This window comes from Caloenas nicobarica, chromosome 6, assembly GCF_036013445.1.
Source record: "Caloenas nicobarica isolate bCalNic1 chromosome 6, bCalNic1.hap1, whole genome shotgun sequence".
Taxonomy (NCBI): domain Eukaryota; kingdom Metazoa; phylum Chordata; class Aves; order Columbiformes; family Columbidae; genus Caloenas; species Caloenas nicobarica.
The window spans coordinates 9,003,171-9,015,986 of NC_088250.1; positions in this window are offsets into that span (position 1 = coordinate 9,003,171).

Consider the following 12,816-nt stretch of genomic DNA (forward strand, 5'->3'; position numbering starts at 1 on the left):
AGTGGGTCAGAGAATGGAGGATGTAGCCCCCGAGGCACGTGGGTGCATGAGAAGAACCCATGGGGCTCCCAGAGGCTGAGCAAGCTCACCAGAAGAAGCACAACCACTACAAAACCTGCAATTTCCATTGCACCAGGGTAGCAAAAAACTGAGCAAATGAGGCAGTAGCTTCAACCCATGCAAACCCTCTCCGAGTCAGCTTTTCTGCAAAGGCAGTTCTAAGTGTTTCTCTTGCAACACTCTCCTACCCAGTGAGTGCAACACTCTTGGCAATATCTTGATTTTTGCCAATATTAATTCTATGAAAAATCATTAGAAGAAATTGCATCCTCAATGTTATTGGTGGCTGTGCATACTGGGGCAGTCCAGTTTCTGTAATGGAGAAGACTGGTACAAATTCTCACAAGTGAATGTAGTTACCTCACTGAATACCTACCAAATAATCTCTCATTTTTCATGGGCTGCAATACAGACAGTGGGGTTAAACCAGCAGTGTGGCTGGATCTACATTTAAAAGCCTGTTGATGAAAGAACAACATCAGTCCCCAGTATACTGATGGGAATGCAGAAACAGACACCACTGGTTAGGAATATAAAGCAAAGGTTAAAAAAAAAAAAAGCCTCCTGATTCACACAAGGGAGAAACAATTACTGTCCCTACCTGCCTGCCAGCAACGGATTTTTCCGTGAGGCTGCTATTCCAGGCTCTGCCAACAACATGAGTCTGTGAAACTCTTCCAATATGATTCACCTTGGTTTGTTTTCAAAAGATACACATATACACAAACACATGTACAGGAGGCACATAAACTACATTTTGCGCTAGGAGCAGAATAGCTGTTTTTATACGTCTCAGCCAGAAAGAAAGGAACTTTTTGTTGAACGTTGTTCTGTCTGTTACTCTGTATGTAAACTTTACATATTTATTTGGATGCTACATCCACAGCAAGTGATTGGAATGCATGGAAAAAAGAAACATTTGCCACACAATCCAGTTTCCATGTCTCTTTTGCTGTTGCACGTTATTAGCATGCTGAAAATAACTGCTAGCACTCACTTATAAAGACTGTGAATAAACCGCTTCTTTGATCTCTTTCAAAAATCAAAAGAAAGAACAGATAAGGCAGGATAAGGATTGCATTAAATTCGATTATGTTTAGAATTTCTTCAGTCCTGAATGCTCTTTTTAAGGGACTGACTAAGATAAAAATTCAAATTATTCCAATTAAAACATGGTTCCCTTGTACAGCTGTCAAGAATAAATGGAACATAACCAGGATATTTGTGTGTGGCCAAAAGTCACTAGAACTTCCAAGAATATCAAGACAGTGTATAGAATCCAAAATGACCTTGACATCACCTCTGAAATCAATCACATGAAATCTAATAGAGACAAGTGTAGATTGCCCAGTGATAAAGGGAGCTTATGTGGTTCAGCAGCAGAACTCCAGCAAAAATTAAGGGATAGAAAAACTTCAGATTATAAAAATATCAGTGGGATGCTATTGCCATAAATTACAGTTCTCGTTTTGGGCTGCAGCAGAGGAGAAAAGCAGTAGAATAGTGTAGGCAAGACTCAGAGGACGATTGTCATGCTCTGCCTGCTCAGCTGTGATGCTGCTCCTGTAATTTTGGTGCTCCAGCCTTTCAATGGGGTTGCCCAGGGACAAACTGGAAAGAGTCTGGAAGGGAACAGTAGGAAAGCTATGAGACGTGGTCAGATGTGAACAGGGTTTTGTCTGGGAAAATAGGAAGGAAGGGAGGAAGGAGGGAAGGAAGGAAGGAGGGAAGGAAGGAAGGAGGGAAGGAAGGAAGGACGGACCAAGCTGGTGCCCTAGATCACATACACAGACATGTTTAAGAAAAGGCTGCTGGGGAACATCAACAAGGAGAAGAATTTAGTACAGTTTTCAGCTGTGGTGGTTTGAGAAAAACCTTCTGACCTAGGAAGGTGCAGCCCCGAGAAGGGTCACTGAAGCAGTCTACTTCACAGGAGGGGCTGGAGTCAAGGTCAGGCCAATGTCTGCTGCAATAGTCGACCCCTCTGGCATATTCAATCCTGGGATTGGAGCATGCGATCTTTGATCCCTGTAACCTTACTTTCCAACGATTACAAGTGCCTGCAGTAAACAAGTCTACATCCAATTCCTCTCTGCAGTCAAAATGATTAATAGCTGAAGCCTTGAGCTTCTTAGAACTGATGGAGTTCTGCCGCAGACTTGAAAGTAGCCCAGATCTCACACTTTGAACGTAACATCTTTAATGTGAAGTTGAAGGACAATAACCAGTTTTCTCTGATACGGCCTTGCAAAATACTTCAGTCCATCACATTGAAGGTTGGTTGTACTTCTCAGATACGGTTCACCAATATACACGGCTGGTATGAAATACAAGCTGTGACTCTTGCCCACCTGTACACACCTGCATTTCACCAGTGAAGCCCAGCATATGTTTAACTGGAGACAGAAATGACAGTTCTTGAAAAATAGTATATTTTTTTTGGAAATGCAGTGCGTTATTTTGAAGACTCAATTCGTTTTCTGTGTTTGTTCTCAGTGTAAGTTTTTTATAAACCTAAATATACTAGAGACACTGAATACTCTTTATCTTCTCTTCAGTAGTACCTGCAAAACAAACTAGCATGTATTTGCATACACACAGGCACATTAGCAGACTAGATGGTTGACATTAGTATCTGCAGAGTGGAGATCTCCATCTTTTCTTTCATTTATTGTACCTTATGTCATTTCCACTTATCACATCCATAATAGACAGCTGGTTTTATGACCTTTTAATATACGTTGCAGGAAACAATCCTTGCATTAACATCTTTCCTTCCTGAATTCCCTTAGTATTGTTTTTCAAGTCAGTATTAAGACAACTGGAAACTTTCATGGACATCAAACTGGTTTATTTTTTCATTTATTATTAGAATTTGCCATGACATTTAAGTTGAAACATTTCTCCAACTTTTTTCTTTACATAAATGGCACATTCATTTTGTTCAAAATAAAGACCTTTTTCCCCTACAAAGGTGAACCCGAAACTTATGCTCTCCCTATAAACTTTCAGTTTTTCAAAGGGGAGGGCTCCCGAAGTTTTTTAACATGAAAAGAATTTGAGAATAAAAAAATAACTTAGTTAGCATCCTGCAATCCCATGCAGCACCTGACTTGAGGAAACCCTAGGGAAAAACAGTCAGTGATTATTTGAGATGCATTTGTTTCAGAAAGAGAAATGGGCTTTCAGAAGCATCTGGCCACATGTGAATTCCTTTTGAACACAGAGGAACCAGTTCTTGCAGTCAGAATATTTCAGTTCTTTAAAAAAAATGAAACATATCTCTTAATATTGCAGTTGGGTTAAGAACAATCCACACGTACCAGAGATGTTGTTAAGGGAGGATTCCTGGAAGAGGAATTTGTGCACAGAGATGAGTGACAATACAAAATACACAAGAAGTCAAGGTATTTTACTGTAGTGGTAGTGGAGATGATTTAAGACAGGTATGTGCAAGCCAGGGTTTGCACATAAAGGCCTTTGGTCTTTTAAACAAAATGAAAACAGGCTGTGATACCAGCATAAAATATGGTTATTAGTGTAGTTATAATAGACCCACTATAAATTCACTTTTTGTCTAGCTTGGTCCTCTGCCATAATAGGTCACAAACCATCACAACGATGTCTCATAGCCTTCCTTGACTTATCATCCAAAAAGCTCTTCCTTTGGAAGTATGCCTCCAAATTTCCATGCCTACACTGTTATTTTAATTCCTCAGGTCATTTTGGCACCCTATAGTATTTTTCAGATGTCATGTAGCTGCATATAGGTAAGTATGTACTATGTTAGGAGAAATCAAACTTGTTTTCAGGAAATAGTTTTTCCAAAATCCAGCTGTCTACAAATATTAGATACAAGCCATGTTAAAAACTGTCCACCAGAGCACCACTGAGCAATAATACTGCTGTTAGCAGATAAGAATAAATATCTCCTGCCTGTGTTTCACTGTCAGAAAGTCCACTGTTTCCTGCTTTGAGTCCACTACAGTAAAAAGGAGCATTTTCTAAAAATGTCACAACTTTAATTTTAAAACAAGTTTCGTAATGCGATATAGCAGCAATTTTATTTTGAGAAGCATCTGGATTTTATTAGATGCAAACGCAGTTGGTAGAAGTCTGGAAAGGGAGAGGGATAAAAAATGTTCTCTCTGGAATATTTTAAACCAGAAGCATTCATCATGCTCAGCATACCCTTGTAATATAACACAGGGTTTTAGGGTGACTGTGCAGTTCACTGCAAAGCTATTGCTACTGCAGTGAGTTTTGTATTTACGTTTTCACTGCCTCCGGCAACTTGCAAATGGTGACAGGTGAAGTTTCCTTTCTTCTTTGCAGGATTCAGCAGTTGTTTGCAACCTCACTCAGATTCCTTTGCAGCAGGAAAGGCTGAAGACTGATTTATCATCATTTCCAGGCAGTTATGAGCATTTGCTGAGCCTTTTCCCTACAAAAACCCTTTCTTTTTGGGAAGTCATCGCTCACAGGTGATTCTTGTGATGCTGTACCTATCGGCTCTCCCAGTTTAACAAGGTTGTCTCTTCTAGTTTCCACTCAATGAACATTATATAATTTCTTCATTTATACAGAATGTATACAACATGAATATCTAGTAAACATATGACTGTAAATTTGGATATGAATCTAAATTAAAAAAAAAAACCCAGATCAAAATATCCTGAAGCTATGCTTGGATTTAAAATGAACGTCAGAAGTTCAGTTTTATAGATAAAGTGTCTTCTTTCAATGAGGCAAAACAAATCAGTGGCATTTGAACGTCAGAAAGTGTTACCTTCTCTGGAGATGAATCTCAACTTTAAACACATAACTCGCTGGAATTAAATATGTAAACAAGAACATGCTTGTCTAAGAACTACATAGTCAGAGCCCATAGTCACATCCACTGTGCTGTAAGTTGCACTGGCAATGCCATCGGCCGCATAGCAGGAGGGTTAGCTGTCGGTCAGCTGGCACGGCTAGCTGCCTTCACACACGGGTGCTAAAAAGGATCCTCAGAGATCTAATGGATCATTTTTACAGGGCAGGAGGTGCACAGGGCTGCTTTCTCAGCCCTACTCTGAACCTGTGGTCACTAGTCCAGACAGCATGTCAGATGAAGTCTGGCAAGAAAGCAATGTTGGGAAAGTCACGTTCATTACAGCAGCCCACAGCAGGTCTATATCTCTCCTTCTTGTACTTGGAAACTTTTCTCATCAGGGAGGTGTGTGGACTGGCAATTTACAAAGCTGCTCCTTGCCTTAAACCCCATAGTAGAAGACAGGATAAAAGGACATTAATCAATTATGAGCATCGTGGCAATGAGCCTATTTGAGAGATACCAGTCCCTTTTCCACTTTCTAAACCTTGCATGGCAGACAATGCAAACTTCTGTAACATTTATTGCAGCACCCATGAGGGAGACCCCGAGTACCCCTCCAGTCCTGGGGGACCCTGTTCTGCCAGCCAGCTCTCTACCCTGGGTCTCCCATTCATCTAACACCCCCCACCACTTCTAAGTGTAAACACACTATTCCGACCCCATCCTGTCCCCAGGATGGATAATTTATCTGGGGAAGGAGGTGAGTGTAGTTCACCATTTTATTTATGATCTGTCTACCATTTTGGAGACAATTCGACCTGATAGGACTTTAAAGATGTAAGGAATCACCTTTAGCCAAGGCACGTTCGCAGTGTCCCTGTGCATTCATAAAAAGAAATGGTATGCATAGCAGTGGACACGCTATGGGGCATGTTTTTGAAATTATTTTATCTGTATATGATTTCTGATTTGGAAACTTTTTCAAGTGTGTGCCCTACTAGGGAGGTAGTGAGTTGTGCCCTGAATGCACTGGCATAGTATTCCATCCCTAAAAAAATGCAGTAATGTATGTAGCAGTAATAAACAAGTACATTTCTGGAAAAATTCAGCAGGAGTAAAACCTGCTGTGTGGCACTCGAGGACAACCGAAAATTAATCATTTTAAGATTGTCTAGAGGGTGGATTAAGCTGAGGCCATTTCCTATTCCCTCCAGCAGCTTGGATATAAGCAGCAGTGTTGGAAGGCACATTTTGTGTATCTGAGGACCGGATCTAAAAAGCCATTTAGTACCACTCATAAAAGCCGGCTATGAGCATAAGCACACAAATATTAACTCATGAGGTCTCACTGATTCATGGCATAAGCCTAGGCAGACAACAGCAGCTCTCCAGGGAGGGAACTTCGGCCAATATGCTTAAATCATGGGAGGGATTTTTACAGATGCCAAAAGGATTAGGACGCTCCATTTTGATTGTTAATCAGGCATCATGCAAGGACACACAATGTCTTTGAAAATTGTTCTCCACATGTTCGTTTCAATATGAAATCATCTGATGGGCTGCATCCTTCAGTGGGTGCATATCTGTTTCTTTCTTTTAAAAAACTTGACTGCCTCCAAGAACAGGAATAAACTCTTAGTAACGGGGTAGGACTTAATCAGCATATTCAGATCATAACCAATACAGCATTATGGTTTTTTACTTCCTGTTTTGTGTTGGTTTTTAATTAACGTTGACATTTATATATAAAATAGTTGGTTTTCAAAAGGCCAACTGGAAACCCTCTTGTGGATTACCTCATCTGAGCACAGATTTTTTTGTGTGCATATTTGTAATTGTTTGAAGGTTTTCCAAGCATGTCTTAAAGTCGCACTGCAGTTTTCCAACACATTTATAATAACGTTATAAGGTTATGAAACTTCAAAGAAAAAAATTAATTTTACACAGTAATGGTGTTTAGACTTTGTGATGGACATTAGATGTATTATAGAAAGAATATTTAGGCCCATAACCCATGAAGGCTGACACACAAATTTAAGGATATAGATGCAGTCCATGGATTTAGAGATAGGCACGCACAGTATATATGCTTTTGTGGGATTGCTCCAGCCTGCTTAAAAATCGGTTGCACTTTATGGGTTTGATTTTAGCTTTTCTATAAAGAAGACACATTTTCTAATGGTCTTAAAGCATCACTCTTTCCCTGAGAGGTTAAACAAAAATAAAAACATTAAACAGAAATTAGGAAACCAAGCCTGCTCCCAAAGAAACCAAGGTCAGAAATGGTCTCATTTCAATGGAACAGAGTCCAGTAGTAAAATTTCTGCCTTCCTCTTAAATATTAGTCTTCCTTTCCTTTCCTTTCCTTTCCTTTCCTTTCCTTTCCTTTCCTTTCCTTTCCTTTCCTTTCCTTTCCTTTCCTTTCCTTTCCTTTCCTTTCCTTTCCTTTCCTTTCCTTTCCTTTGCTTTGCTTTGCTTTGCTTTGCTTTGCTTTGCTTTGCTTTGCTTTCTTTTGCTTTCCTCCTCATGTGTCTGCCATAGCTCTCATCTCTCTAGCAGCTATGATCTCCTGCCAAGATTTGTTCTACTCTCCAGGTAATTTATGATCCTGACATGCAGCTTATTCATACACACTTTCCCAGTGGCAAGGTTGAGGATACCGATGTATTTAAATGCTGCTCGCAGAGGTGTGGGAAGCGGGCTCTGGAGAGACAATGCACATGCCTGGCTTTATTCAAGTGACAGCCAAGGTAAATCAAATAGTGGAGTTACTGCAACAGGTAAAGTTAGACACTTTAATTAATCTTTGCAGGGTCAGGATCTGAGCCTTTCGGCTACAAAAAGTCCCTCACAGATCTCTAAGCCCTGAGTCAACAACAGCAACAAATTCAGAGCACTGGGTTTCCTCCAGTCGAATGCTGCTTCTCCCAGCTGACCTGCCTTCCCCTTGCCCGTGTTTCTACCAGACACTATGTGCCTACGGGAGCCAGGGGCATAAATGACACGTCTGTATAGACCCAAGTACTAAGAAGCCTAAATCGTACTGTCTTTCAATGAGACTTAGGCTCACAAGTCTCTTGGACCTGGCCTGTCAGTCTTAGGTCTCAGACACGTGGGAGGTACACGTCTGTATGTCGACCTGACCCCCAGCCATTTCAGAGTTGCTTAAACACCAGTACTCCACAGCCCAAAGCTCTAACATAGGAGACATTTTACAACAACATTGGTAAAATACAAATGCAGATTTTCCTCTAATCCTTAAAATGCTGTTCTCTTAAATATTTTCTTTCCCACGCACAGATGCTCCACCTTCTACAAAAAATTCCTATCAAAGGTATGTTTCTCTCTTCCCCTTTTTCTTTTCTCCTTCAATGCTTTCCATATAAGAAATGTATCAGGCTGTTTTATTTGCCAGAGGAAAAAAGTGTAATTTTTAGAAGCTATGTTTCAGCAAAATATCCTCTAAAGGGGCTTAGGCCCTTTACAACCTCATATTTCCATGTGCCTGCACACCACAGAAACAGATCCTGAAAACAGGGAGAAGGAAGCATCAGTCAGGAGATAAATGCTATGTGTAGCACTTATTTTCAATATTACACATGACATCTCTGATTATAAATTAATTGAAGAGACATACTGTCAAAAACTTTCCCTTCATTTAATGTCCATGTAATCTGGATTTTATACTAAAGCACTCGATGGAAAATATGAATGCTTTTCCTGGAAAGTTAGCTATGTTTTCTTTCCACATTGTGTATAAATCTGGAGAGTATAATCAAATGCAGAAGCAATGTATATCTCCAGACTCTGAAGCTTCTACCTGCCCCTATAAATCTTTCAGCTATGGAATGGACAGCAAGCGAGTTTATACTAATCTAGCTAGATTAATACCCTGATTTGATGATACGTGCTTAGGTAATGTTTGCTTTAACTTCTGCATGACCCAGCTAAGCAAAAATGTGCCTCCAATAAATATGGCTGGCTTGGGACGTATTCAATGACTACAAATACCAGATGCATCATCAAGAGCTTTGGGATATTTGTTTTTAGCAGATGACCACAAGATATGATGCATCTTTGCAAAACTTCCTACTTCACTTAAGAATCATGCTCAGCTTTTTTGGTGTTGCCAGAAGCTATCCTGGACAATACAATGAAAAGCTTTCCTCTCAAGACTGTGTCAAACTATTTAGGCTTTTCTTTCCTTTGAAACCCCCCATTTTCGTTCTCTGTTTCCATATCTATAAAAGGAAAATTCTAATAGTTACCCAATTAGGCAAGTCCCTAGATGAACAGGCCCAAATCCTGCTCCTTTTAACAAAAATGTGAATTTTATTGCTCAGTTCAACAGGCTGCACTGCAATCACCTCACTGTAATCAGGTGAAGGATTTAGTTTTCCAACCATTACATGCCTAAGTGCCTGCCTGGTGACTGCTCTTGTGCCTTTACAGGAGAGGTGTAGACAAGAAAGTACAGGCTAAATTACGATGCCATCCCTTCCCCACACACCAGTAAAGGAACTTGCTGGTCTTAAGAGGAGAATTCTGCAAGAGAAGAGATGTGTCTGAATCACCAGCTTTCCTGCAAAACGCTTTGAAGCTTTATAATCAATGTGTAAGCACTTGGAAGTAGTGAAATGGATTCCTGGAACATGGGCACAGCTCCTTGTTCTGGGAAGACGTGACTTGTTTTCACTTGTGACATCCCAGCGGAAAACCTCTTGCAGTGTATCTCACTACGCCGATCATACGTCAATGGCTAAATACTCTGTGATAAAACTGTCATTTGCACACAGGAACTCCTTTGGTGTGACTGTATCAGTATAGAGGGCAGAAATAATTATGTAGAATGGCCCATGAAAACGATGTATATTTATTGTTACTACAATAATTCATCATCTCAAGAATAAGGAACACTGCAAACTCCATAAATACTGTCAGAAAGGTCAAAGAAGTAAGTAATGACTGTTGGAAAGCATCAGCTCCAACTCTCCCTGATTTCATGGATAGGTAGCTCAGTACAGACTGAACATATGAACTCCAAGACAGTCCAAGCTGCAAAGTAACTCCAAAACCAGAACAAGGACTCTGATGAAAGAAACATACACAGACTATTACCAATTTTGAGTGCCAGGAAAAAAAAAAAAAAGGTCTAGCCCACTATAATCAACATTTAAAAGTAAGGAATTAATTCAAAGGAGTAAAGACAGAGCAGAAACTCTCTGAGTCAGCACAAAAAGTCCTTTGCCGTGAGGTCCAGCTTTCAACCAAATATTAATCAAAGCACATCTAGATTTTAACAGAAAGCTACACCAGAAACAGTTAAGAAATGAGGCATAGGACTGAGGAAGCTTCATTTCTCAGCCTGACTCTACAGTTAGAGATTTCCAATGGAAGTGACTTGGGAGGAAAGAAATCTTACCATTACCTATGCCTATATAGGACCAAAACTCTCCACTAGCAAGCTCCCTAGGGAAGAATCATATCTGTAAGATGCCTTGACTTCAGACTAATTGAGTTGACTGACTGATACAGAATGAAACTCCAGTCTGCTTTACTAAAATTTTTTGCTAGGAGCTTGTCTTCCGCAAAGGGTTTGAATAAGTCAGAAACAGCCCTTCTGCCTTATTCTGGGCCTCTCTTTGGGCTGGATTCCCACCCACAGAAGAGAAATAGTTGTGAAAGTCCCACAGGAGAAGTGACACTGTTGCTGGGCCACAAAAACAGCCAAGTTAAAGTAAATACATCAGAAACCAAGGAACATCTTTCTGGCCAGGAGACCTGGACCACCGGAAGGAAAAGGCTGGAAGAGGAGCGAAAAGAAAGTGAGAGTGAAGACAGGGAGAAGACTGAAGTTCTTCCCTAGAAACTGGAAAGCATAAAAGCCGACCAGCGAGAACTTCTGGGCAGGGCTGAAAAACAAGTGAAAGTGAGAGCTTCTCTCATCTCTGAGAGTGCAGCCAAAAAATCAGGTTACTAACAGTAAAAGAAGTAGAAAATTAAATTTTTAAAAAAAAATGCAAACCCTTCAAGATTGGCAAAGACATATCCACACTCCTTGGCTCCATGTAAGGCTGGGTGGAAGGGGTAAGAAGGAAACAGGACAAACTGCAGCTTGGAGCCAAAATATTTTCCTTCTGGATGCTCCTGGCTCAGTTCAGCCCTTTGTGACTCTCAATTTCAACCTGTCATCATAAATATCATAATAATCATCATAATAAATAGCTGTTTGCTTGCTCAGTGTATTCAACTTCCTCGCAGCAAGCCAAGCTGAACCCAACACTAGCATTTATTTCTGGATTTTGACCAGGCCTGTCTAAAACCAAACAAGACTCGGAGTGATTTGCCATATTCGCTGGGAGAGAATAAAAGCAATTGCACCAGGGTTTGTGGCCAGGTTCACCTCATGCTGCTGGTGGTGATATCACTGTTATTTAACTTCCTTTAGTACTTTTAAGACTGCTGTGGAAAAAGGAAGGGTTTCAATTCTGTTTCTGGGTTTTGAAGGAGATGCAAGCTATGCTAACAACATGGACATAACTAACTGTTGTCCTTCCCCTAAAACAAAAAACCTCTAATACTTAAAAGTCAAGTTATTGTCAGAAACCCATAATGACTAAATCAAAACAGCCACTGAAATTAGGAGCCTTCCCCCATCACCACCACTGGGCGGGATTTTGGCTGAAACACAAAAATTCAAAAGAAAAGAACAGTCATAAGAAACTGTGCTGTACCAGCTGTCATAACTTTTTTCCTTCCTTCGTCCATGCTTAACATGTACAAGTTTTCACATTGTCACGGGTGTTGCTAATTCTCCCCTGTTAATTGTGGAGGTGGTTTCTGGCTCCTGATGGGTGACCTGTAACCCCCATGCTCAGCAATGCAAACCCCCAGGCTGCCCAGGCTCCTCACAGCAATCCTCTTTCCAGCACATTTTGTCCCAGTAGCCCCATTTCAGGGCCTTTTGGAGCTCTCTCATCTTTGCTTTGAGGAGAAGCTGCAGGATCCCATTTCCTTCCATGTAAGGAGCACTGGGCCATGAGTTGGAGGAGAAGAAGTCTTGACCATTCCCTGCAGTGGTCCTTGGGAGCTACTTAACCTCTGAAGGGAGGAAAATAAGTGGCATGAGCAACCAGTTAGAGGGGGATTCCCTTTGAGCAGGCTAGACATCAACTGGGGAGATGGAACATCCCTTGTGAAGACAAAATAGTTCCAACTCTGCCTAAAATAACATCTCTTTCAGGAGCTGGCAACACTGTGTTTCATGTCCCAAGCTGGGCCCTACAGCCCCATTCAGTGGTGCTCACAACATCCCAAAACACCGATTCAGATTCCCAGACCTGCTCTGACAAGTTCCCAGAAGGGCAGCAGAACATCCCCAGCAGGGCGTCAGGCTGAGATTTCCAAAGGATTTAGCCAACATGAACAGGATTCGGGCATCTGTGAAAATCACCAAACATCTCAAAATGTGATGGAGAACATGTTTTCAGCTCTTTCAAGCTGGTATTGCCTTTCCAAAAGCTTTTTCTGTGAACGAGGGTCTGTCACATGCTACTTGCCTGCCAATTCACATTGTCATGGGTCTCATGAGACTTCTAATTTTTCTTGACGTTCTGCCATCAGGAAGCATGTCAGAATCTCCTTTTCCATTCTTAAATCACTTTGTATGTGATGAAATCACTTTGTATGTGATGTAAACACCTCCTTAAAGAATCAAGAAAACAAGCAAACAACCTGAAGCCCCAAAAGAATCCCTCTACCTGGAAAAGAATGAAAATCTCTTCTCCCCTGCCCTCCAAAGATGTTCCCCTGACTTCACAGGGTGTGACTCACGAGTTAAACACCTGGGGCTGACAGTACTGCAGACACAACTGCAAAACAGGAGCCGTGGTTATGAGCTACTCACCACTGGCAAACTACAACGGTTGGGTAGACCAAAC